We start from the raw sequence: 26014 nt of genomic DNA, 5'->3' as shown, positions 1-26014 counted from the left end.
CATTGTGGAGAAAGGCTGGTGGGAGCTAGGCTTAACTGCTTCCTCTTACTCTGCCATCTTGACTCCTTGAAAGGTGTTCTTTCAGCCTCTGTCTCAACACCCACGGTGACTGGAAGCCCACTGATATATGAGATAGCTAGTAGCATTATTGGGTAAATCTAATTGTTATAAAGTTCTTCTTTAAATTGAAATAAAATGTAATTTCATGTAATTGCCACCTATTCATCTTAATTCTGCCATCTGAAATTAAGCAGGATAAATCCATTCCATATTCTAAGTGAAAAGCAGTTAGATAGCTATAGATATACACACACCCACACTAACACACACACACACACACACACACACACATACACATACAGACACACATATAATCTCCCTCACAGCTGTCATGATGCAGTAAGGTGGCACAATGGATAGACCACTGGACCTGGAGTTGTAAAGACTTGAGTCCAGCCACAGACTCTTACTAGCTGAAGGACCTTGGGCAAGTCACTTAAACTCTGTTCATCAACTATAAAATAGGAATAATAATAGCACCTAAAGCATTTGGCATAGTTCCTAACACATAGTAAGTGCTTAATAAGTGCTTGTTTCCTTCCTCCCTTCATAAAGCCCCCTATCCTTTTCTTCAAGCTAAGCCTCTTCATTTCCTTCAACTTTGACTCTTACGATAGCTTTGAGTCCCCCATCACCCTTGTCACCTTCCACTGGATGCACTCTAGTTTGTATTGCAGTGTTTTTCTCTTCAAGTGTTGTAAACATAACTAGACACAGCACCAGATGTACTTATGAATCATGTACTATGTAGCAAAATGGCCCAATGGAGAGAATGTTGGATTTAGTGTCCAGAACACCTGAGTTCAAATCCTATCTCAGACACTTAGTAACTATGTTTTCTTTGGCAAGTTCCTTAATTTTGAGCCTCCTTTCTATATTACATGTATATCCTCAGCAGATTCACCCAATAATGCAAGAGGCCTTTCTTTAGGTTGCTACATTTTTGAGGGTACCAGTGATACACTCCAGCTGTCCGTCCTTTGTTCTCAACGTGGACCAGTTCAGCTCCTTTTCTGATCCTATACCACCACTACATTTCGCTATATATCACTCTTAAAATATAATTCTTTTATTTCTTTTTTGCCACAATATGATTAAGAGGCAGATTGCAAAAGGACACAAAAAAGGTTAAGAACCCCAAATGTGCAACATTTTTCCAAAATATCCTGCCACAAAAAGTGTTGCTATGAATATTTTGGCATATATGGGACCTATCTTTATGGCATTGACTACCTTGAGGCATGTCTAGCATAGGTTTTCTAGACTGAAGGGTATGAACATTTTGGTCACCTTTTTTTTAAAAAGCATATTCCAAATAGCTTTCCAGAACAGTTGGAAGTTCCACCAATAGTGTAATTAGTATGCCTGGCTAGCCAAAAGCCCTCCAACATTGCCTATTTCCAGTTTTTGTCATCTTTGCTTATTTGCTAGATGTGAGGTGAAACCTCAGCATTGTTTTGGTTTCTTTTTTCTTATTAGTGGTATGGTTGCTAATAGTGTGTAATTCTTCATTTAAAAAAAGTTTATGTCCTTTAACTGCTTATTATTTGAGGAATGGCTCTTGATATCATAATTATTCTCTTAATTCTCTCTATATAAGTGATATCAGACCCTTATCAAAGAAATCTAATGCAAAGATTTTTTTCCTCTTTTCAGCTGTTATTCTAATCCTATCTGCATTGGTTCTGTTCTTGTAAAAGCTCTTCAATTTTTTTGTAATCAAAATTATAAGTTTTCTCTTTTATGATCTCCTCTAGAGTATGTTTGGTGAACAGTATGCCAATAATTTGGTTATTTTTTAATGTTTTTGTATAACATTTAGTCAAATAATAGGCTAAACAACAAATGAAAACAAAATTTTGATGAAAACTGCATTTCAGACTTTTTAAATGTCATTAAAATGAATGAAAACATAGATCATTATAAAGTAGCTTAATGAGGGCCTAAATGAACAGTGCTAAAAAATAAAATCTGTTTGCTCGTGAACATGTGAAGTTTGTGCCCCTAATTTAAATTGATACTTTTAGTAAAAATTCACAACAAAAATAATTCAGCTTTTGGGTTTTATATTCATTTACCTCTTAAATAAAACACCTGTCACTCCTCATTTTTTTCTTAGAATTATTTTAAGTCACTGAAGATGTAATCCAATAGCAATTATAAATACCTGAAACATAAAGTAGTCTGAGTTTTGCCATTTTTATTTTGCATCCAAGATGCTTCACGTTGGGGTCAATTTTAGTACAAGTAATGACATAGGTACACAGCTAGTCCAGCTCCTGATCCCCCCTTCTCTTCCTAGTCTATATGAGTTCCAGGGAAACATGGTACATAAAGGATAGCTGTATTGCAGATCTGTGAAGCAGTTAGCTATCAGCTGCTCTCTTAACAGAATAGTGGCCCTTTACCAATGCTATTCTCTGTTCCTAAATTAAAAAAAAAAAAGTAAGAAGGCCCTTTAACATTTTTACTGGCTTCAAAAAAATGTAATTTACCAAATCATTTAAATAGGTATTGCATTATTTAAATTGCAGAGCAAGAATACATGTAAACTGACATGATCACATAATACAGAGAAGCATGGAAAGATTTGTACAATCTGATGGAATGAAGCAAGCAGAATCGATTAACACCATGCACAATGACTACAAAAATGTGAAAGAACATAATAACCATGAAACAATCAAACAGGAATGTTTCAAAATTACAAAGAACAAATATGGCCCCAAGTAAGGGATACAAGAACACCTCAACCAGGGGTATCCTGGAGCCTGCTAAAATTTTCATGACATTTACATCTTGGAAATGGCAAATGGTATATATCAGGGCTTAGATTACTGTTTTGTTTATTGACTTAAGAAAATGATGAAGAAATATTAATAATGCAGATTAAACTTAAGAGCTGCTTATTAAACATTTATCATCATACTACTGCCTGCAGCCTTTTGTAGATGTGGGAGGTTTTCATGGATGTGGTACACTGAATATACTTTTACACTTTATTGATATTTTTGCTGATTTTTTTCTTCCTCTTTTTTTCCTTTAAAAAATTATTTGTTATATGAGGTGGTTGTCAGTAAAGGGGAAGGATACTGTCAGCTGGTCAACGAACATTTATTAAATGCCTACTATTTGCCAGGCTCTGTGATAAGCACTGGCGATGCAAAAGAAGACGTCAAAAAAAAAAACAAAACCTTGCTCTCAAGGAGCGAAAAATCTAATAGTATTCAAATAGCTACATATAAAGAAGATATATATAGATATTGATATAGATGTATAGGTATGTATATATATATATATGGAATATTTGAGGTGTATATATATATGGTATATATATGTAGAATATATATATTGTATATATGTGGTATAAATGCTGTGTGTATATATATATATGTGGAATATTTGAGATAATCTTAGAAGGCACTAGGAGCTAGGACATGGAGATAGGAGGAAGAGGATTCCAGGCATTCAAGACAGACAATGAAAATACCAGAATCAAGAGATTCAGTGTTGTGTTAAAGGAACAGCAAGGAGGCCAGTGTTATTGGATTACAGAGTACATGGGAGATGGGAGATGTAAGAGGGGGAAGAAAGAAAGGGGCTGGGTTTTGGATAACTTTAAAAGCCAAACAGAAGACTTTACATTTGATCTTGGAAGCAATAGGGAGCCATTGGAGTTGATTAAATAGTGAGGTGACATGGTCCGACTTGCATTTGAAGAAGATCCATTTGACAGCTGAATGAAGGGTAGACTGAAGTGGGGAGAGACTTGTGGCAGCAGATTGTTATAATAGTCCATGTGTAAGGTGGTGAGGGCCTACGGCAGGGTGGTGACAGTGTCAGAGGAAAAAAGGAGGCAAATATGAGAGAGGTTACACAGGTAACAGAGAATCCTCGGCAACAGATTGGATTTTGTAGAGAGACTAAGGTACCCAGGATGACCCTAGGCTAGGAGCCTAGGAGGATGGGGGAATATAGGAAGATGGTTGTTCCCTTGACAGTAATAGGGAAGTTTGGAAGGGAGAAGGGTTTCAGGGTAAAGATGATAACATCAATTTGAGACATGTTGAGTTTAAAATGTCTTCCAGATGTCCAATTTCAGATGTCCAATAAGCAGCTGGAGATGTGATACTAGAGTTCAGGAGAGGTGTTAGGGCTGGATAAGTAGATTTGAGAGTCATCTTCATAGACTAAGGAAGCTGATGAGATCACCAAATGAAATGATATAGAGGAAAAAGAGAAGGCCCAGTACTGAGACATGGTGTTCACCCATTGTTAGAAAGCATTACCTTTATGAAGATCCAGCATAGAAAACTGAGAAGTAGATAAAGGTCATGAAAACCTAGAGAGAAGATAATATCAATGAATAGAATGTGTTCTAACAGTGTCAGAAGATGTAGAGAGGTCAAGAAGGAAGAGATTGAGAAAAGGCCATTATATTTGGCAATTACAAGATCACTGGTAACTTGAACAGACTGAAGAGAAAGGTAGAGGAGGTGTTGATTGTAGATGGCCTTTCCAAGGAATTTAGCCACAAAGGGGAAGAGAAATGTAGATTGAAAGCTAGCAGAGATGGATAGATCAAGTGATGATTGGTCATGGGAAAACATGAATGTGTTTGTGGACAATAGGGAAGCAGCCACTAGACAGCAGAGATTGAAGATTAGTGAGAGTAGGGATGATTTAGAGGGCAGTCTGCCAGAAAAGATGGAATGAAGTGCGATCACTTGTGCATGTAGAGGAGTTAGCCTTGGCAAGGAGAAGAAACACCTCTTCATGTGAGACGGTGAAGGTAGGAGATAGCGGTGCAAGATGTGAGTGAGGTGAGATGAGGAACTCTCATCAAGCCTCATTTTTTTTTCAGTGAAATATGAGACAAGACTCTCAGCTGAGAGAGTAGGATGAGGAGAGCTTTAGGAAGTTTGAGGAGGGATGAAAAGATTTGGAAAAACCAGTGTGGTGAGTGGAATAGTGAATCAATTAGGGAGGTGTAAAAAGATCACCTTACTACAGTGAGGGCCCAGTTTAGATTATGTAACATAAATTTGTAATGGACTCAGCTAGTAGAGTTTTGTTTTTTTTTTTAATTTTGTCCAATGTTGTTCATCCACACATGAATAGGAATGAATACAGCCAGATGGTGGCAGTAATCTAAATTTGGATCTTAGCAGGGCATGATTGGCAATAGCATAAAGGGTCAAAGGACTCCAGATAAAGTATAGTGTAGAGTTGAATGGGTTCACCAAGGGATCAAGATGTGGAAAGGAAGAGAATGTAGCCAGTGCAGGGTTGATGGCCTGGGAAAGAACCAAGGGGTGGAAGGATTGGAGGTCACAGGAAGGATGAAGAACAGGGTTAGGAGTTGTAGGGTAGAAAGAAAGATAGTGATGAAATATCACTATTTCAGAGTTCGTAAGCATAGAAGTAGAACATTTGTGGGTAATTGTAAGATTAAGGGTATAACCATCTCTGTGTGTAGCTGAGGTAGAGTGAAGGTCACAAAAATGAGTAAATTGAGGAACTGGGAAGTTAAGATTTTTGAGGGAGTTTCAGTGTGTATGTTGAAGTCCCCTAGTATGAAAGAAGGTATTGGGAAGGAGAAAATATGACCAGGCACTAAACTCATTGAGGGAGGAAAGGAGAGTGTCCTAGAGGTCCATAGACAACAACCAGCAGAATCTTGACTGGCTCTTAAATGTAGATTGAGTGAACCTCAAAGGAGGAAAGGTAGATGTTGACAGATGGATAGTCTGGAGTGGCAGTGAGTAGCAAGGAGTATTCTACCTTCCCCACCAGTACCAGAGAGGAAGAGAGCTATGAGTGAAACTGTAACTAGTGCTGAAAAGGATGACCAGGGATGCAGTATTATCAGGAGGGAGCCAGTTCTCCTTGAATGCAAGAAAATAGAAAGAGTGTGAAAGGAAAGGATTTAGATGAAAGCACATTTCTTAATTGTGACGTTCCAGAGAACACAGGGGAAAGAGTAGGTGGATCTGGAGCATGATGTTGGGGGAGAGTGGCAGAAGGGGCTTGGTTGAATAAGGGCATGAGCAGAGGGGAAACAGAAACATATTGCACAGTGATAGCTAAGGCATCCCCCTAGTTTCTAGCCCATCATTTGGGGAATGGCTGAAATATGATGGAATACAGCTGTGCTATTAAAAAAATAAGGAAAAAGATTATTTCAAGGAGACATAGAAATACTTGTATGAACTGATGCAGTTAAATAAGCAGAATCAGAAGAAAAAATTTTATTATAGCATCAGTACTTTAAAAACTAACATGACAGAGAATTTTATATTTGAATCCTGTAGGTGATAGGAAGTCACTGGAGTTGATTGAACAGGAGGGTGACATGGTAAGACTTATGTTTTAGGAAGATTAAGTTGATGACTAAGTAGAGGCTGTCAATATTAGTAATTTCCAACCTTATTTTTAAATTAAGGTGAATTAAAATTAATTTTGTTTTAAGTGTTATGCCATGAAAGATGAACTGGAGACATTTGGGCTAGAAATAACTAATCTGTGCAGTTTGAAATGTAGTAGGACTGCAGTCATCATAGTGAAAGCCCTTTATTTGTGTTATATCCTTAATCTGAGTAGAACCACTTAAACAATTATCAATCAATAAAATGTTTGTTTTACCAAATGAGAAATACTATTATAATATAATTGTTTCCGTGGGTCTTTCTCCTAATCTCCCCATTTCTAGAACACTTAAAAAGTTCTTGAGACAACTACCCAACTGAACGTTAACTGCAGGCATATGATGCTAATTTTTTTATTGCTCATGTTAATGAGAAAGAAAGATAGAATTATAATTAAAATTTATAAACAATAAGTTTTCCTTTGCCTATTCTATGGCAGAGGTGCAAATAAGTTGTGAATTAGACAAAAGAAAACATATAAAGGGAGGAAGAAAATTGGATAATTCCCAAATTAGACAAACTGGCCCCAAATAATGGATCAAGCTGTAAGCAGAAGGGTATTACTGTAGGTAACATGTAAAGAGAACTACTTAAACTTCTAGACAATTTGGAAGTCAGGTTTTCCAATACTCATTTTGGATTTGTGTTATGAGTAAAGGTAGAGGCCTGCACTAAGGAAGCTTCATGGCAAAGCAGAAAGAGCCCCGGACTTGATATTAGCTCAATTAGTGACAGTGCATAAGTCACTACCACTCTTAGCCTAGGTTTCCTCATCTGTAAAATGGGGATAAGAAGCAGTGTGGACAAATGGTTAGCCTCAGAATCAGGCGAGCTTTGACACCTACTGGCACGTTTAGTGCCCTGGGCAACTCAAAAGTAGTTGCAGAACAGTTACTGATTTACTTTGCTAGAGGAAACTTCACCAGCAGTTTCCCACACTGATGAAATCACAGGTCTAGACCCTGCCTTCTCCCAGAATGGGAATGATAAAAGCTGCTGTTGTAATATCTATAGTTGCTACCTCATGGGCTTATTGTGAGAATCAAATTAGATAGTATATGGAAAGCCCTTTGTAAATGTTAAAGTGCAATAGAAACATCAGCTGTTGTTACTGTATGTATTACCACTGTTACCTGTTCTACAAAGGTAAAAAATTTAAAAAACAAAAACCTCCAGATAGACTTTATGTAATATATGTCTTGTATTTAATATTTTGCGTGTAGATTGAGTTTAAAGAACCCAAATAATCGACACTTGCACCATGGCAAGTTGTTCTTTAAAGGGTTTGTGTAGTCAAGTGGTTAAGTGAATAAGTAGTCTGTCATTTGTAATACTGTTTACTTCTCCCCCTTTGGAAACCAGCTCTTCTCTTGATTTCCATGATGCTACACTTTTCTGGTTCTCAAGCCTCAAATACCTCCTTTATTTCCTTTGCTGCCTCTTTTCTTCTAGCCAGCTCCCAATTTCCTTTGCCTGGAACCTGGAACACCTTGGGGACACCAGGGTCTGATAGGTAAGACTTTGCTTTATCTTCCTAAAACTAGAACCAGGCCTTCCTGCCGCTGCTGAGCTCTCTCACACCCCACCGACTCCCTGTTAGGTGCTGCCTTCCCCCAGTCGGATGTCGGCTTCCTCCCTCGCTTGTATTTGCATCTTTCCTATCAGCTAAACATCCTGCCTTCTACACCCAGTCCCCCTCAATTCTGGTGCCTCCTCACTGTGACTGTATGTCATTTGTATATAGTCGATTGCACCTTGTCTCCCCCGTGAGAAAGATGAGCTCTTTGAAGCCAAAGATTGTTTCTGTTTTTCTCTGTACATAGTTGTTTGCATTTTGTCTCCCTGTTAGACCTGGAGAGCAGGGAATATCTTTGCCTTTCGCTGTATCTGCAGCACTTAACGAAGTGCCAGGAACATAGTAAGTGCTTAAGAAATTCTCTCTCTCTCCCCCTCTGTCTCTGTCTCTGTCTCTCTGTCTCTGTTTCTCTTTCTCTCTGTCTCTCTCTCTCTGTCTCTGACCCTCCCCCCCGTCTCTGTCTCTCTGTCTTTGTCTGTCTCTCTCTCTCTCTCCCCCTCCCTCTCTGTCTCTGTCTCTGTGTGCTATCTCTCTCTCTCTCTCTCTCTCTCTCTCTCTTCTTCCTGCTCCTCAACATGGCTCCTTACTCTTCTCTGTCTGCATTCTTAGCCTCACAGAGCCCTCCTGGTGGCACAGTGAATACAGTATCTGGCCTGCAGTCGGGAACACCTGAATTGAAACAAAGCCTCAGGCACTTCCTAGATGTGTGACCTTGGGCAAATAACTTAACCTCTGTTTGCCTCAGTTTCCTCAACTGTAAAGTAGGGATAATAATAGCCCCTACCTCTCAGGGCTGTTGTGAGGATCAAATAGGATAATAATTACAAAGCACTTAGCACAGTTCCTGGCATATTGTAAGCACTAAATAAATGTTCTCGTTGTTGTTGTTATACATTTTCATAGTTTTAACCAAACTATATGTAGAAACTTCTAGAGTTATATTTTCAGTTCTGTCTTCTTACCTAGGCAGCTCAAGATCAAATTAATCTAAGATTTGTTGTTGTTTAGTTGGTTAATCGTGACCAACTCTTTGTGACGACATTTGGAATTTTCTTGGGAAATATACTAGAGTGATTAGCCATTCGCCTCTCCAGCTCATTTTACAAATGAGGAAGCTGAGGTAAACAGGGTTAAGTGACTTGCCCAGGGTCACACAGCTAGGAAGTGTCTGAGGTCACATTTGAATTCAGGTCTTCCTGACTCGAGGCCTGGTACTCTTTCCACTGCACCACCTAGCTGCCCTAACAGTATTAGATTTTTTTAATGACTATTTCACACTGTTAACTCCTATCAAGTACACTGAAATCCACCTTTTTCACAGGAATTGTTGCATCCCCCATTCCATGTACTGTTTTTTTTTTTAACTCAACTGTAGGACTCAGTGAATTTCGTCTTATTTCATCTGCCCATTGTTCTAACCTGTCAAGATATTTATGGATTTCAATTCTCTCGTCTAACATAATAGTTATCTCTCTCAGCTTCATATCATGTGTAAATTTAATAAGTATGCCATCTCCATCTTCACCCAAGTAATTAAAAAAGAAATGTTGAAAGGAAAAAATTAAGTATGGAACCTTGATACTCTTCACCAGAGATGCCTTTCATAGAATATCATTAGGGTAGCTAGGTGATGCAGTGGATAGAGCTCCAGCCTTGGAGTCAGGAGGACCTGAGTTCAAATCTGACCTCAGACACTCGACACTTACTAGCTGTGTGACCCTGGGCAAGTCACTTAACCACGATTGCCTCACTAAAAGAAAAAAAAAACAAAAAACAAAACTGTACATAGAATGTCATTTTATAGATGAAGAAACTGAAGCCTAGAAACATTAAAGTGACGCTTGCTCAAGGCACAGAGTGAGCTAATGGCAGTGAGAGTTACATCATAACATCATGCTGATGCATATGATCCACTTTGAGGTGGTAGGCCATAGCTGTGATTTGGGATCATGATGTGACTCATTTGGCACTCTACTTACTAAATAGAGGGTGTCCCAAAAGTCTTAGTACAGTTTTGAGCTTAAACTTAAGTGCCCGTAAGTTATAAGTTTAAGCTTATAAAGCTTAAAATTTCACTGAGACTTTTGGGACATCTTTATAAAGCTTAAAATGTTTGGGATGTACCTTGATTTGTTGTTTGTTCATTCGTTTCAGCCATGCCCAACTCTTCCTGATCCCACTTGGGTTTGTTTTTTGTTTTTGTTTTTGTTTTTTGGCAAAGATACTGAAGTGGTTTGCCCTTTGCTTCTCCAGCTCATTTTACAGATGAGGAAACTGACGCAAACAGGGTTAAGGGACTTGCCCAGGGTCACGTTGCTGATAAGAGTGTGAGGCCAGATTTGAACTCAGGTCTTCCTTACTCCAGGCCTGGTGTTGTGTCCACTACACCACCTAGCTGCCCCATTTACTGTGCAATTAGAGACAGAAGAAAATTTCTACCTAATAATACAAATTCTCCTTCCTAACTGCCAGCTCTGTGAGAAAATTTCATACAGTCTAATCATTTACCAGGGTTCTAGTTGCATATAAAATCCATGGCCAATAAGATTACAAGCTAAGAGTTACTATCTAGGTATTCCCCTTAGTTACCTGAAATGAGTTTTTGAATAACACAGTATAGGTAACTGCAGTTTCCATGTTAAATAGGTATATATTCTTAAGAAATGGCTCTTTGTACTGAGGCAGTTAATAAAAAACTCAAATAACTGGAAAATCCCAAATGGATCACATAGATAAGCCTTCCATAAAGCTAGAATTTCCTCTCTAAAAGTCTCTGAGACATAACCTTGGACTAGATTATGTTTCAATTTCATCCAATAATCATTGCCTTCCTGGCGATTGAAAAGACAAGCTCCCACAAAGAATATACATATCATATTGTGTATCACATTACTGTGTTGTAACTTGATTTTATATGGAAAAAAATGACATTTAGAAAAGTTAAGTACATGAACAAGTATTATGATTGGTTTGGTTGAAAGGCACATTGATGAGATCATGGATTCATTGAACTGTCAAAAGAATATTTTTCCTTTGCTAAATTTGTGTCAATCACAAGGAAGAATCATAAGGAAGAATTAGAACAAAAGAGAAAAACCGTAAGAAAGAAAAAAACAAAAAAAGTGAAAATAGTATGCTTTGATCTGCCTTCAGACTCCACAATTCTTTCTCTGGATGTGGTTAGCATTTTCCACAATGAGTCTTTTGGAATTGTCTTACATCATTGTATTGCTGAGAAGAGCTAGGTTGGGATTCAAACTTAACCATAAATGAGCTAAGTGAAATAGGATGAGTCACAACCTTCTTGAGCTTCCATTTCCTCCTCTGTAAAATGAGGTACCATCTCCAAAGGCACCATCAGCTCTAACAACCCCGTGAATCGGTGAGAAAAGAAAAGAAGTTTATTAGATTTTCTTTGATGAAGTAGAGCTATCGGCAGAACTTCCTGGGCTTATTATGTTGCATAGGATCAATATAGCTCTGTGTGTGTGTGTGTGTGTGTGTGTGTGTGTGTGTGTGTGTATGTGTGTTTTGGTTTGGCTTGGTTTGGTTTGGTTTTGGAGGCAATCAGGGTTAAGTGACTTACCCAGGGTCACATAGTTAGTATATACAATATAGCTTTAATGGTAAAGAAAAATAGTGCAAAAAGATGATGACTGAGAATAGTTTAGAAACTTAATGATTTAAAAAGATTGACATTTGTGCTATAATTGTATTACATTCATAAATTGAGAAATTATTGAAGAGGCATTATGTAAAGGGGAAATAACAACAGAAATGACACAGGATAGGAATTTCTAAGTTCCCCTTATTTAACATATTTTATAACAATTATACATACTTGGTGAAATGAGTGTTGTTAAATGATTTACTTCTAAAAGAGATTGAGGCAGTCTTGATTCATAATAGTATATTTGGAACTATTTATTTTATTAAGCTGCTTTAGAAAAACAAACAGCTGAGTAATAAACATTCATTTATGTTAAATTTCACAAAAAGTAAATTGTAGATTCATACATGGCACCATATACTTGGAAGTGCTAACAATTCCTAAGTTTTAAAGGTATTGCTAGTGATAACAGTGTTGTCAATATCTGTTATTCCAAGCTTTAACATCAATTGGATCTTTCTAATACTGACATCCTCCAGAGTTTCAAATTTAATCTTAACAGTTATAATAGAAGCGATCACTGCTCTGCAACATTTTCAACAAAGTATAAAGTCTGTGTTTGAAATGAGTCAGAGTGGGCAAAGTATGCTTTCATATTCTAAGTGAAGATTCTCCTTTGGAATTATTGCAGTGAATCAGTCAGAATAACCAATAACTGATTAGACAGTTTTATCATAACCAGTAACACACAAAGAAAGAATGTGGTCTTTAAACCAGTAAAATTCAACTAATGTCTAATTAGTGTGGGTAAAGAGATTTCTATGTTTTTGAAACAGGGTTATATGATGTTTTCTGTAGGGAAACCCGAATAGAAACAAAGAGCTATTTGTTTTCAGTTTACTTTTCGTCAACACAATGTAATTTGATTTCCTATTCCATTTGTGAGAATTTGTTTTCTCTTTTGTTACATAAGTACCTAAATACTATCTCTGTTTTACCTCTAGGCCCACAAAGTCTTAAATATTTACTATCTGGCTCTTTACAGAAAAAGTTTGCCAACCATTGTTTTAGAGTTTCAAATTCCAGTTTTAGGTAATCCAGGTGAACTGCAATATTTTCCCAATAAATTCAGCTAAGAAAAGCTGTCACCTCATCCAAATTCATTTTAATGTTAAGAAGCAGAAGCTTTTTGAAGATTACATGTTAATGTGGATCTCTTGTATATTAAGTAGTGAAACAAATGCAGACAAACAAAATTCTGTGTCCCCTTGACCCAGTCAGTCCTCAAAACACTTAAAGAGTCCAGGTTCTCAGAGAATATCATTCCATTTCCAATATTTGTAAATACTGTGATATTGCCACATAATATGGAAGGAAATCTTAAAACAGATTTTGAAAATTGAACTCAAGATTTGTTACCACATGGAGCAAAATCATACCTACTCATCCATCTTAAATGGAAGAAACAATCCTGAATGCACAGGCATACAAAAAGAACACAAGGCTCTAAACTGGTTTTTAATCTGATTTTTTTAAAATTTTAATGATATGTTTTGGGTTTTTTCATCATTAAAATTGCTTCCTGGCCTTCCTGAGTAGCCATTCCATACTCTCCCTCCTCATCTCCACCCCCTGGTTCCCTGGATTCCTTCAAGCTCAGCTAAAATACCAGCTTTTACAAGGTATTTTCCTGGACCCCCTTAATGCCAGTGCCTTCCCTTTGAGATACATCTAATTTACCATGTACATATCTTGTTTGTATGTAGTTGTTGCATATTGTCTTCCCCATTAGAAAATGAGCTCCTTGAGGGCAGGGACTTTTTTTGCCTTTCTTCGTATCCCCAGTGCTTAGCCCAGTGGCTGGCACATAGGAAGTATTTAATAAATGCCTGTTGATTGACTTTTGTCTGAGAAGCTTCAGGAAGTTTTCTTCATATTTAAAATGAAGTTGGCTTAATAATCTCTGAGGTCCCTTCAGCTCTAGGATTATTCTGATTATTTTTATTCTGCCCTCTGAGGGTTATAGGGTATGATAACATATCCTGTAAATTGGTACGTTGTTGAAAGTGTTTGCTTGTTTTTTTAATAACTGCTATACTTTGTCATTCAGAAACCCACATCAGAAAAAGTGGGCATATTTTACCCCTCAAAAAAATGCATAGGAGAACTTTAACAGGCAGGGCTGAAGAGTGTTTAAAAACCAGTCCTACGCAATGTGTATCTGTAGCCCCAGTGGGACACCCTCAGGTGTTGGTTGCCACTCCCACTACACCTCCAAGTGTAGTCGTGGTCGAGGCTTCTGACTTCAGTAGAATTCAGTATTCATTGACCACCTACTGTGTGTACAGCACTATGCCAGGCTCTATGAGGAACACAAAAGTGATTAAAAGGCAGAAAGATGTACTGCAGAGAGCTCTAGATTTAGAATTAGGTCCACTGGATTCACATCCTGACTCTTTCTACCACTGGGACTTTGGGCAAGTGATTTGACCTCTTTGGACCTGGGTTTCTACGACTGTAGAATAAAAGGCTTAGACTAGATGACCGCTAAGGTCTCTTCCAACGCTAAATGTATGATTCTGTGAAATACAAATTATTATTAGACTTGGTGCCTGTGTTCAAAAACTCCTAATGGGGTACGAAACAAGGCAAAATGTAATAAGTGCTAGAGATGTAAGAAGTATAACAACAATAATAACTTCACATCTACGTAATGCCTTAAGGTTTACAAAGCACTCTCCTCACAACTCTATGAGATACTACAAGTATTATCCCCATTTTATAAATGAACAAACTAACTCAGAGGTATTATAACTTGATCACAGTCATAGAGCTAGGAAATGTTGAAGCCTGGAACTGGAATTAAACCCTGTTCCTAATAGTCATTTTTTTGTTTTACTTTGTCATGCTGCTTAAGAGAGATTAGATTATTTTCACCAGTTTACAGAGCAGATATATTTAAGCTTGGTCTTGAAGGATAGAACTTCAATAAACAGAACACAGTGTCAGGAAAGCTAAAGAAGTTTGTTTGGCTTTGGAAAAGGGGGGAATTGGGATTTTTTTTTTTTAAGAAGTGCTAAATAGTGTGAAAAATGGCAAGGGAGATCAAGGGGGGATGACTACTCATTGGGTGTAGTCATTAGCAGATGACTTTCAAGAAAAGATTTCAGTAGCGTTGTTGAAGATGCATCCAGAAAAGAGAGTAGATTATGGAGTGAACAGAAGGTGAAAAAATGGAAGCAGAAAATACAGAATGCTCTTTGAAGAATTTTGGTGATGAAATAAAAGGAGAGTTGGGTTGGTAGCTGGACAGAGATTCATAGTCAAGGGAAGGTGTATTTAGGATAGAGAAAATAAGGCAATGTTGATAGGTATAAGGAGGGAAAATCTAGTAGAGAGGCAGAGATTGAAAATGAAAAAGATGGGAGATCATCAGTAGTCCAAGGTCCTAGAAGAAGTGGAAAACAGTAAGGTCCAGGGTACTGTGGGAAGATTATTTTGAGAACAAAGAGAAGGAGAGGGTGGGAAAAGACACTGTATTTTGAGTTGTAGATAAGATAATTAGGAGCTCACTTTGGATAACCTCAGTCTTTTCAGTAAAGTAGGAGATGAGGTCATTTAATGAGGACGATGAAGGTTGAAGAGGGAGACTTCCAAAAGGAAGGAAAAGGTTTAAAAAAACCATCTCGGGGGAATGTGGTATATCCATAGGAAAGACCTGCATGAACTGATGTAAGAGTAAATAGATCCAGGAAAATAATATAAAACAAAGACTACAGCAGTGTAAATGAAAACAAACAAAACTCTGTAATTGTAATGACCAACCTTTACCTGACAGAATGTACTTTTTTTTGTTGTTGTTATAGAGGTAGGGGACTATGGTTCTAGAATATTGCATATGTTATCAATCAAAGTTGGTTTTGCTTAACTGTTTAGTTTTTTTCCCCCTTTGTTGAAAAGGAAAGCTCACTGGGTAGGGGAGGCAGCATATTCAGAATTGACTATGATATAAAAACAAAAGTCATCAATAAAATCTTATAAAGAAGTCATTATAAGATGAAGAAAAGGAGGTGCGGCAATGTGCAACAGCAATGCAGCAGTGAGAGTATGAGCATAAATATCTAGTGGACCCAGTTAGCATCATCTCATAGGGAGTGAGAAAGCATATGGTGGGGGTAGCCGGGGAAGGAGGGAGGAGTAGAAACATCTGGAGAGACCTATAAATGTAAAGAGAAATCCCCCACAAACTTAGATTTTACAAAGATGTGTATGTAAGATGGGAGCAAGAGCAGGGAACCCTTCCAAGAATTGTATGCTAAATTCTCAAGCTTGGGTTGAGCCGGTGACCTTCAGCTGGAGGGGAAAGCTAAGGATAACATGGAATGTTTTCTTTGTTCCATGTAAAAGGAGGATCAAAGGAAGAGATAGTGTTGCTACTTGGGAGAGTTGGAGTGATGATAACTGAAGCCAGACGGCTCTGAACTTTAGACTAAAAAGGACATCACCAAAAAATGTCTTCTAAGAGAGTTGATACTCAGTATAAAGAAGATGATAAGAGTACCTAAGCTGCCCTTGATAAACTATGCCTTGAAGTGTTAAAAGAACTGACAGATGTGACTGTTGAGATACCGTCAGCGATATTGGGCTTGTTTTGTTTTTTTGGAAGCAGAAAATTTTTTTATTAAAATTTTTTTTCTATTATCAAGTATTTTTTGTCTTCCTCCCATCCATCCCAGCCCCTCACCCACTGAAAATTTAAAAAAAATTATCAGAACCCCATATCCAAAAATGTGTTTCTTATTTTGCATACTAGTCCGTCATACCTCTGTCAAGAGATAGGCAGCATCCTTCTTTATCAGTCCTCTGTAATCGTGATTGATCATTTAATTGAGCAGAGTTGTTAAGTTTTTCAGAATTGTTTTTTTTTAACAATTTGATATTATATTAAAATTGCTCTTCTGATTCAGCTCATTTCACCCTGAATCAATTCGTACAAGTCTTCCAGATCTCTATAAAACTGTCTTTTTTTTTCATTTCTTAGAGCAAATAGTATTGTATTACATTTATATACTACAATTTGTTCAACTATTCCCCAATTGATAGGCATCCCCTTAATTTTCAGTTCTTTACCACCACAAAAAGAACTGCTATAAATATTTTTGTACATAGAGGACTTTTTCCTCTTTCTTTGATCTCTTTGGGGTATTGACCTAGCAGTGGTATGCACTGTTTAGTAACTTTTGGGGCACAATTCCAAATTGTTTTCAGAATTTTTGCCGAATTCATACCTTTACAAACAGTACATGTGTGCCTGTTTTCCCAAAGCCCCTCTAACATTTGTCATTTATATTTCTTTGTCATCTTCGCCAGTCTGACAGGCTATGAAGTAGAACCTCAGAATTGCTTTAATTTGCATTTCTCTTAATTATTTGCTATTTGGAGCATTTTTTCATATGCTTTAGGTGGCCTGAGAAACCCTTGAGGACTTCTTGTTCATACCCTTAGACTATTTATCAGTTATGGAATGGGGTCTTAATAAGTGTGAATTTCAGACCTTTATCAAAGAGACTTAATGCAAGATTTTTCCCCCTATGTTAACTGTTTCCCTTTTAATCTTAGGTATATTGGATTTGTTTTTGCAAAATCTTTTAAATTTTTAAATAATCCTAATTATCCATTTTTATCTGATGTGATACTCTGTATCTCTTGTTTGGTCATGAACTCTACCCTATCCATAGATCTGGAAGGTAATTTCTTCCACGTTCCTCTAATTGGCTTATGATGTGACCTTTTGTATATAGGTCACATATCCATTTATATCTTGTCCCAGGATAGCTAGGTGGCACAGTGGATAGAGCACCAGCCCTGGAATCGGGAGGACCTGAATTCAAATATGACCTCAGACATTTACTAGTTTTGTGACTCTGGGCAAGTCACTTAACTTTCTTTGCCTCAGTTTCCTCATCTGTAAAATGAGCTGGAGAAGGAAATGGCAAATTACTCCAGTATCTCTGCCAAGAAAATCCCAGATGGGATCACAAAAAGCCAGAAACAACTGATTGACTAAACAGCAAAGCTTGTCTTAGCATAAGGTGTGGAGTATTGGTCTAAAGCTAATTTCTGCCAGACTGCTGCCCAGTTTTCCCTGAAGTTTTTGTCACATAGTGAGTTCTTGCCCCAGTACCAGATTCTCCAGGTTTATGAAACGCTAGACTCCTACATTTGTTTGCTCTGACTGTTGTTTACCTAATCTGTTCTACTGATTGGCCTCTCTGTTTTTTAAAGAGTACCTAGTTATTTTGAGAATTCCTGCTTTGTAGCACATTTGAGATCTGGTACTGTTAAACCCCTTCCTGCTGACTTTTTTTTCATGATTTTTCCCACAATTATTGACCTTTTGTGCTTCTATATGAATTTCCTTATTTTTTTTTCTAGTTCTATGAAGTAATCCCTTGGTAGTTTGATTGGTATGGCACTAAATAAATTAATTAATTTAAGTACTCTTAGAATTTTTAGTATTTTGGTTCAGCCTACCCAAGAATGATTTAATATTTCTGCAGCTATTTTGCTCTGCCTTTATTTCTATAGACAATGCTTTGTTCTTGTGTATATCTTGGTAGGTAGACTCCCACGTACTTTATACATTCTGTAGTTATTTTAAATGAAATTTCTCTTTCTATTTCTTCCTGTTGAGTTTTATTGGTGTTACACAGAAATGCTGGTGATTTGTGTGGGTTTATTTTATATCCTACAACTCTGAAGTTATTAGTTGTTTAAGTTAATGTTTTAGTTGACTCTCTTCTGTACTATATTTTCTCAGTTTCTTTTTCTTTAATGTCTCTCTTATTCTGAAGTTGTGCCTCTTTATGCTCCTGTCCTTGCTTCCCATTTATTAACCAAGTAGAGCTGACTGATTCTACCCCTAGGATGAATGGACACCAGATACTTTTCTGTGTTCTTAACTACAAGCTCCAACTACTTCCATATCTCAGAGTGATGTTATTTATTGCCCCATGGTAGACCCTTCCCCCTCAGGACAAAAAATCCAGCAGTCAAGCATATGTACTTAACATTATTATAAAGAAGAATGCATGGTTATATATGATATCAATATATTCTCATTCTTCCCTAATAATTGGACAGAATCATATCACTACAGATTGTAATAAGGTTGGAAAGAGTAGCATGGCATAGATTTCAAAGAGAGGTTGTTGATATTTGGTAGAAGGGACATCCATATGTGACAATGGGGAACAAGGAACAAGCTGACTTCCCCTGCCAGGCCATAATCCGTGGCAAGGAGGAAAAGAAGCAGACTTCATTGGGATGTATATTTAAACATTTATTTATAAATAATTTGTACTTATTAAGACTCAAGGTAAATAACAATTTGAAATACAGAAGGTTATAAGGCCCGAGTCTTGTATGCTGCTAAAAAAAAAATACTGGTCAATCAGAAATGAAGATAAAGTCCTGATAAAATTATAATGCAAAACAAGAGGAAAACAATCCGATTTCTACAATTTCATATTCTCCCCATTGTTGTTTGCTTTGCATGTTTTGTATTTGCTTATGTATGTATTGTATCCTCCTGGCAGAGGGGTTGTTAACCTTTGTTGTGTCATAGAACTCTTGACAGCCTGATGAAGCCTGTGGATCCAAAATCAGAATAACTTTTTTAAATACATAAAATATGTAGGATTACAAAGGAAGCCAAGAATATTGAAATATAGTTATCAAAATGAAAAAAAAAGTTCACAGACCCCAGGTTAAGAACACCTGATCTAGCAAAACATAAACTCCCTGAGGACAGAAAACTTTCATTTTTGTCTTTAGATGCTGTCCTCAGCACTTAACACAGTGCCTGGCCCATAATAGGTGCCAATTTAATATTTATTGAATTGAATTTTCCAGGTCACACACTGAGTAAAGGAAGATATGCCAGTAAATGATTTTCAGATTTATCGTTGTTGCCGTTCCCCCAACTAGTGCTTCGTGTGTTTGGGAGAATGAGCTTCACAACTGTTTGCCATAGCGATAAGACAAGAAAAAGAAACTGAGGGAACAAACTTGGGTAAAGAAGAAACACAATTATCCGTTTCTACAGGAGACATGCTAGCATACCAAATTATCTTTAAGACTAATAACATAAAGTTGTGGTGTTGGGTTGGTTTTTTTTTTTAACTTCCATTAGATTATAAGCTCCTTGAGGACTATTTTTTTGCTTTTCTTTGCATCCCCAGTATGGTGTCTGGCATATAGTAAGAGCTTATTAAATGCTCATTGTTATTTTTCTTTGGTAGTATTAGCTAAGATTCATACTTATTTGCATAATATCTGTATGCTATACAAATATATGTATTGTTTGTATGTGTTTTTTCTCCAGTATAGCAGATCGACATAACAGTGTAAACATTTTTATTTGTGATTAGAGAAATATAAGTTATATTGGATGCTATTTTTCATGCGCTTATGTAAAGATAACTTCACTCACGTTTTTCTCTCCCATTTTACTTACTTATTGATATATTCCCATTGAACTCCCTCCTTTAGCTTTTATCACTCAGTCTGTTTCAGAAAAGTGGTTTATATGGAAGATGACAGAAAAACATCATGACACTCCAGTGCGAATGAACCTCAGTTTGGGTGATGTAGTAGTTTATTTCAGTAATATCACTGTGCCCTCCCTTAAGTGAAATTTTTATGGATTTTATGTCTCTATCATTACACAGGAGACCTTCATTCAGGAAGATCATTTATCGTGCTTCGGGAAAAGAAAAGGTTTAACAGCAGTTTTCTGGACTCAGCTACTCACTGTGAAAATTGTCTTGGGTGGGGGGGGAAGGGTAAGAAAAAAGTAAAGATTTATATTTTGTGGTTGGTGAATCAATCAGTTACCATACTCTCTTCATTTAATGTCCATTTTAACATTATGATTTTCATATCTAAATGAGAAAAACCACAATACACCTTTTACTCATTCCAAAATTAAAGAAAGCTCAACCTAAAAAATTATACTCCTGGCCATGGCATTGACATTTCTTTTTATTCTTTCTTTTTTTTGTTGCTTGTTTGGTCCACTTCTCTATTTCTGTGAGTGAAGGGAAAATTTCACCACCAACACAGACTTGTACGGTCTTCAACTTTATATATAATCTCAGGTAGCTTCCTCAGGTGCTAAGAAATTAAGATTCAGACCTTGAATGCAAGTTTTCCTCACTCCAAGGCCCATCATATACCATGTCATGCTGGTATTTTGAAAAATGTGTTTTGTTCTCTTTAGCTACTAAAAAAAAATTTACTAATGAAGTAGGTCCTGAGAAGACCCAGAATGCTTCAAAAAAGGACCTTAGATATATGTGCACAATGTGGAAATTTTAGCACTTTTCCTCCCTTATTCAAAGCATTTTTAACCTACTTAGAATGCACAATAAATAAAACTATTCAGCAGATCCTGGCAACTTTTAGATTCAGTAGAAGGTGCTTCTGAATAGAAAAGATTTTTAATTGATTACCAGTAACTACCTAAATGGGCCTTATTTTTTAATTCCTTTTTAACATTATAGTGAAAAAGCAAGATAAAATGGTCTTGTAGGTAGCAGTCATAAGAAAACCAAAAGAAGGTAATCTGTGGAAGAAAGGACACAGGGTCACCTGGGACCCTACCCATCCAACTATACTCCGTGTTTCCTAGGACATTAATTCTAAGCCAGGCATATTTATCTCCCTTAAGGATTTAGTTTTGTGGCTGTTGCTTTCCAATATCCTTTTCTGAGGACTGACAAAGTTCTCCTTATCCAACATGGGACAAAAGGAGGAAGAGAGGAAGGAGGCCCAAACCCTAGCCTATCCCAAAGGGGGAAATAGGCCTGAGAAGTAAAAGCAGAAGCAATGGCACTATAGCTTTCCTATAGGTCTCAAGAAAGTTGAAAGCATGGCCTCGCAGTAAATGTCATCACTCAACCGCTGCTAATCATTGCCTGTTTTCTAGATCTTGGAAGCTTTAGAAGCAAGGAACAGTATAGACCAGGATTAAACGAATTCCATGATGCTCAATTCATTGGGATCCTTACATCTGTGCCCCAGCCCTCCACCTGTTTTTCATGTGCCTAACTAATAAGATATTCTATAAGATAGAAGGATAGATAAGATGCCTCTAATGCACATTAACCTGAGGCCAAATCTACCCCACCTTCCCCAATTGAGTTATTTGCAACCATCATGATTTAAGCCAAAATTTCTGATGTTTGCTCAGATGATGGATGAAAGTGGAAATCACAAGGAAGCAATGGTCTGTAGCAATTTATCTTCGAAAGGTCATGCATGGTGTGGTTAGAACATTTCTACAGTGAAAAGTTATAGTAATATCTGTATTTCCAGGTAAACTCAGTAAAAGCAAATACTTATATGCTAAAACAATATTATTTTGTAAAAATCACTGGAACATTCAGAATTATAGAGTAAAATGAAAGTATCCTAAGGGGTCAGTGTTCTAACAAAAGTATTATATTGTATCAACACTCTTTTGTCAGCTCTGATTAATATTGAATGACTGAAGAACAATGTTAATAAAAGACAGTTTACCAACTTCTAAGTTGCTTTCAATTCAATTTAACATTTATTAATAAGACCTAAATAATACCCTTATTGCATCAAAAATCAAAAGGAATCAATCTGCTGGAAAAGTACTTCTCAGTAGCTGTTTTGACTATTCCTAAAGTTAAAGTTCTCAGTTAAAAGTTTATTATTTTTTAATAGTGTACATTTAAAGGCCCAGTACCAGATTGCATAATTCAAGGAACAGTCTAGCTAAAATTAGAGAGGCTTATGACCAGATTGGCCTCAAGGTGATAAATATTTTGGACACAACTTATAGAAGACAGACCTGCTAAGTTCTAGCAGATGCAACCACAGTTGTTGGAGGGATTACACATACCTATGAAACCATAGGTCCTTAAAGCATAAGATACACTGGATGAATGATGTAACATTAATGAACATATTGGCCCCTATCCTCAAGGTGCTTGCAATGACAAAGTAAAAGACGGGCCCACCCAAAGTCAGCCAAGGTAAGGAAAGAGAAGATGAAAAGATGATGGCATAAGAAAAGGCTTTGGCTCCCTACATATCAAGGTTCTTCTCTTTCTCTTGTGTGAAGTTTAACTTTCTTTTCATCAACACTGCCTCTGGTGGTAACAGGTACATGGTTAATCACGTCAAGGCAGATTTGGGCAATTTATGTTGCTTGAAAAACTAGATTAACAGTAACAAAAGAGTTTTGATTTGTAGCTGTCTTAAAATGTCTATTTAGAGGAGGGGGAAAATATCATTTATTATACAAATACCAAACAATGAAACTCTATATTTTGACTCTCTATCTGTATGCGTTTCGGTAAGTAATTTTACCTTCCTGGACCTGTTTGCCTCATCTGTAAAATTCAGGAGTTGGACTAGATTGTCTGCCTAGAGTCCTTTCAACTGGTATTGTAAAGAACTCGCATGCTCCTAGGGAAAGAATTTTAACTATTTTAGTTCACTGGGGCATCTTTCTATACAGGGTGCCCCAAAAGTCTTAGCGTACTCTTAAGCCGTTAGAGCTTTGAACAGTGTATCAAGACCGTTTAGGTGAGCCATATATGTTTTGTCATGGTCCCTAGCAGACTGAGAAGGTTGGATGTGTCTTACCCACAAACCTGATTTTCCCCAATGCCTAGCTGAAGTAGTTATTCTTCCCCTATGGCTTTTTGTGGGTTCCAGGATAGTTCATTGTTTGAAGGCTCAATGTTAAAGGACACTGTACCGACTTCTAAGTTGCTTTGTCGCTTAGAAGTTAAGCTCTTGAGGATGTACATTAATTCATTAAGACTATCAAACGCCATTTAGGTCAGAGAAGCAGTGCCCATTTGAAAGCACAGACCAGTGACGTTAAAATGAGGAGCAAAGTCTCTTGCGATTTGGGGGATCCAGTGCATCCAGAGAGTGACAAGGTAATGCCTAAGTAAATTTATTTTCCTTACCACACAGACCATGTAGGCCCTTACTGTTTTAGAAGGTTATCCTAAAGATATCAAAGCAGTGAAATCTAGGCAACGCAAATAACTAAGTTAGCATAAACATCTGGGACCAAGCATCCAGGAAATGCATAAAATGCTCACAGATCACTATTTGACAAATTTCAGCAGATTTTTGAAATGATGAAATTCCATATCCTTAAAAACCCATACTTCTTTCCTTTCTGTTTAGTGCTTCCCTTGAAGTCATGTAAACCGATCATTTATAGTGCAAGAATTTTTTCTTTAACATTTTATTAGCAACTAAATAACAATACTAACTGTATTTGCCTAGTAACTTATTTAAATTAATTACTTCATATGATGGAACCAGTATCGTAACTGTAGGTAAAGAGCTGGCCTCAGAGTAGGACATTCATGGGCTCAAGACCTGCCTCTGGGGAGGCAGAGCCAAGATGGTGAAGTAGAGGGAGCATTCCGGCCAAACTCTCCCAAAATTCCCTTCCAAACAACTTTGACGTGACATAGCCAACCATAGGTGAGGGTAAGACATTTTTCCAGCCCAGAACAACCTAGGAGATCGGGAGGACAGATCTGTGATGCTGGGGTGGGGGCCAGCCACCATACATGCAGCAGCAACAACAGCTGTGGGTCTTGGAAGTGCTGTCCTAGCAGCAGCAACAGTATCAATGGCTCCAGGAGCGCTTACCAAAGAGACATTAAAGGGACCAGACGACTGGTCAGGAGGAGATTACGGGGGAGCCCTGAGCTAGCACTGGGCGTAGGACCAGGCACTGTTTGTCAACTCCAGGCAAAATACCCAGTTGTGTTTAGAGTGGAGAGGAGAACTTGTCGTCACAAGGGAGCAAGGGCCGTCTCAGGGTAGAATGGAGTGCTAGCACTGTGACTGCAAGAGAGAAGGGGCCTTTCTTGGCTGTGGAGGAGAGTGTAGACCATGAGATCAGTGACCACACCTCTCCTCAGCTCGCACCAAAAGCCTACAAACCCCCAAAACTAGCTGTGAAAACAACAGTGTGAAAAAGCCTGAAACTTGCAATAGCAGTGTCCCCTCCCTACTAGGTGAGCCGAGCCCAACTTTAACGTAAAGTTAGAAGTTAAAAAATAGGTTGGGAAAATGAACCATTAACAAAAAAAGAACCTTGCCATACTACCTGTCACCATGTCGACAGGGATGATCAAGACACAAACTAAGAAGAAAATGATGTGGAAAATAGCTACAAGCAAAATCTCAAAGAACAGTGCAGATCTAAACAAACCCAACAAGAATTCCTGAAAAAGGATTCTAGAAAAATGGTGGAATAAGGCAGGAAATTGCTTGGCTCTCCTAAATTCTCCCACAAACAATATAAAATAATGCCTCAAAGCAAACTTTGAGCAGCAGAAATAAAAGTCAGGGTAAAGCAGTTGTCCAGACTAAGAACTTGGGAGGATGTTAGGAAAGACTTAACCCCCCAGAGTGGGTGGTTTGACCTAATTAAAGTACAAATACTAGACAGATACTGCCAAATCAACAAACGACAAGTAGCTGTGTTGGGCTGCAGCCTCAGCTTCGGGAACTTTCTCCCCACAGACGATGTGGGGGTTAAACAGCTGGTCAGGGGAAGATTTCAGGGCCTTCCGCCAGTGCTGGACCACCTGATGTGGTCCTGGGCTGTGGCTGTGAATAAGGAGAAGTGAGCACATGCCACTGAGTGCAGTCACAGAAGTCAGGGATCCTGCTGGCTACGGGCACTCACAGAGTCCCTGGTTTTGGTTCCAGGGCAGAGGGGTGAGCTGGAGCTTGCAACTGTGGAAGAGCCTTCCAGAAACAAGAGAATTTGCAGTGATAGCATTGCAGAGGTCCTGGTCATGGCTCAGGGGTGGAGAGGAATACCTGAAGTCAGGTCCCTGTATAGAGCTCAGAAAAAAACCTGACGCCTGAGATATCCCCCATACCTCAAGACTAGAGCCTGTCTTTAACACAAAGTTAACAGAGAAGAAATAAGCTGCTATTAATAATAATAATAATAAGCAAAAGAGAAGGAACCCAATCATAGATCGCTACTATGGTGATAGAGAAGATCTTGGTTCAAACTCAGAAGAAGATAGTGAAGTTAAACAGCTACTTCTTTCTCAAAGGAAAAAGCAAAATGTCACAAGTCCCAAAAGAGTTTTTGGAAGAGCTCAAAAAGAACTTTAAAAATCAAATAAGAGAGGTTAAGGAAAAATCAGGGGAAAAAAGTAAGAGTAATGCAAGAAAATCAAGAGAATTGTTAAAAGAAAGTCAACCAATTGGAAAGAGATCCAAAAACTTACAGAAGAAAATAAC

At 37.7% G+C, this 26014-nt stretch overlaps 1 protein-coding gene across 2 annotated transcripts in view; it reads left to right on the top strand.

Moving 5' to 3' along the window:
• LOC114031490 (radial spoke head protein 3 homolog B-like) overlaps nucleotides 1-20505 on the top strand; it is an 80770-nt gene extending 60265 nt beyond the window's left edge. For both annotated transcript variants that reach the window (XM_027846583.1, XM_027846584.1), the window contains one exon: nucleotides 20407-20505. The gene's annotated coding sequence lies outside the window, so the exon portion shown is untranslated. The remainder of the gene's footprint in view (nucleotides 1-20406) is intronic.
• The last annotated feature ends 5509 nt before the right edge of the window (nucleotides 20506-26014 follow it).

This window comes from Vombatus ursinus, unplaced genomic scaffold (assembly GCF_900497805.2).
Source record: "Vombatus ursinus unplaced genomic scaffold, bare-nosed wombat genome assembly UNPS02015175.1, whole genome shotgun sequence".
Classification (NCBI taxonomy): domain Eukaryota; kingdom Metazoa; phylum Chordata; class Mammalia; order Diprotodontia; family Vombatidae; genus Vombatus; species Vombatus ursinus.
This window is presented reverse-complemented; position numbering and strand designations above follow the sequence as displayed.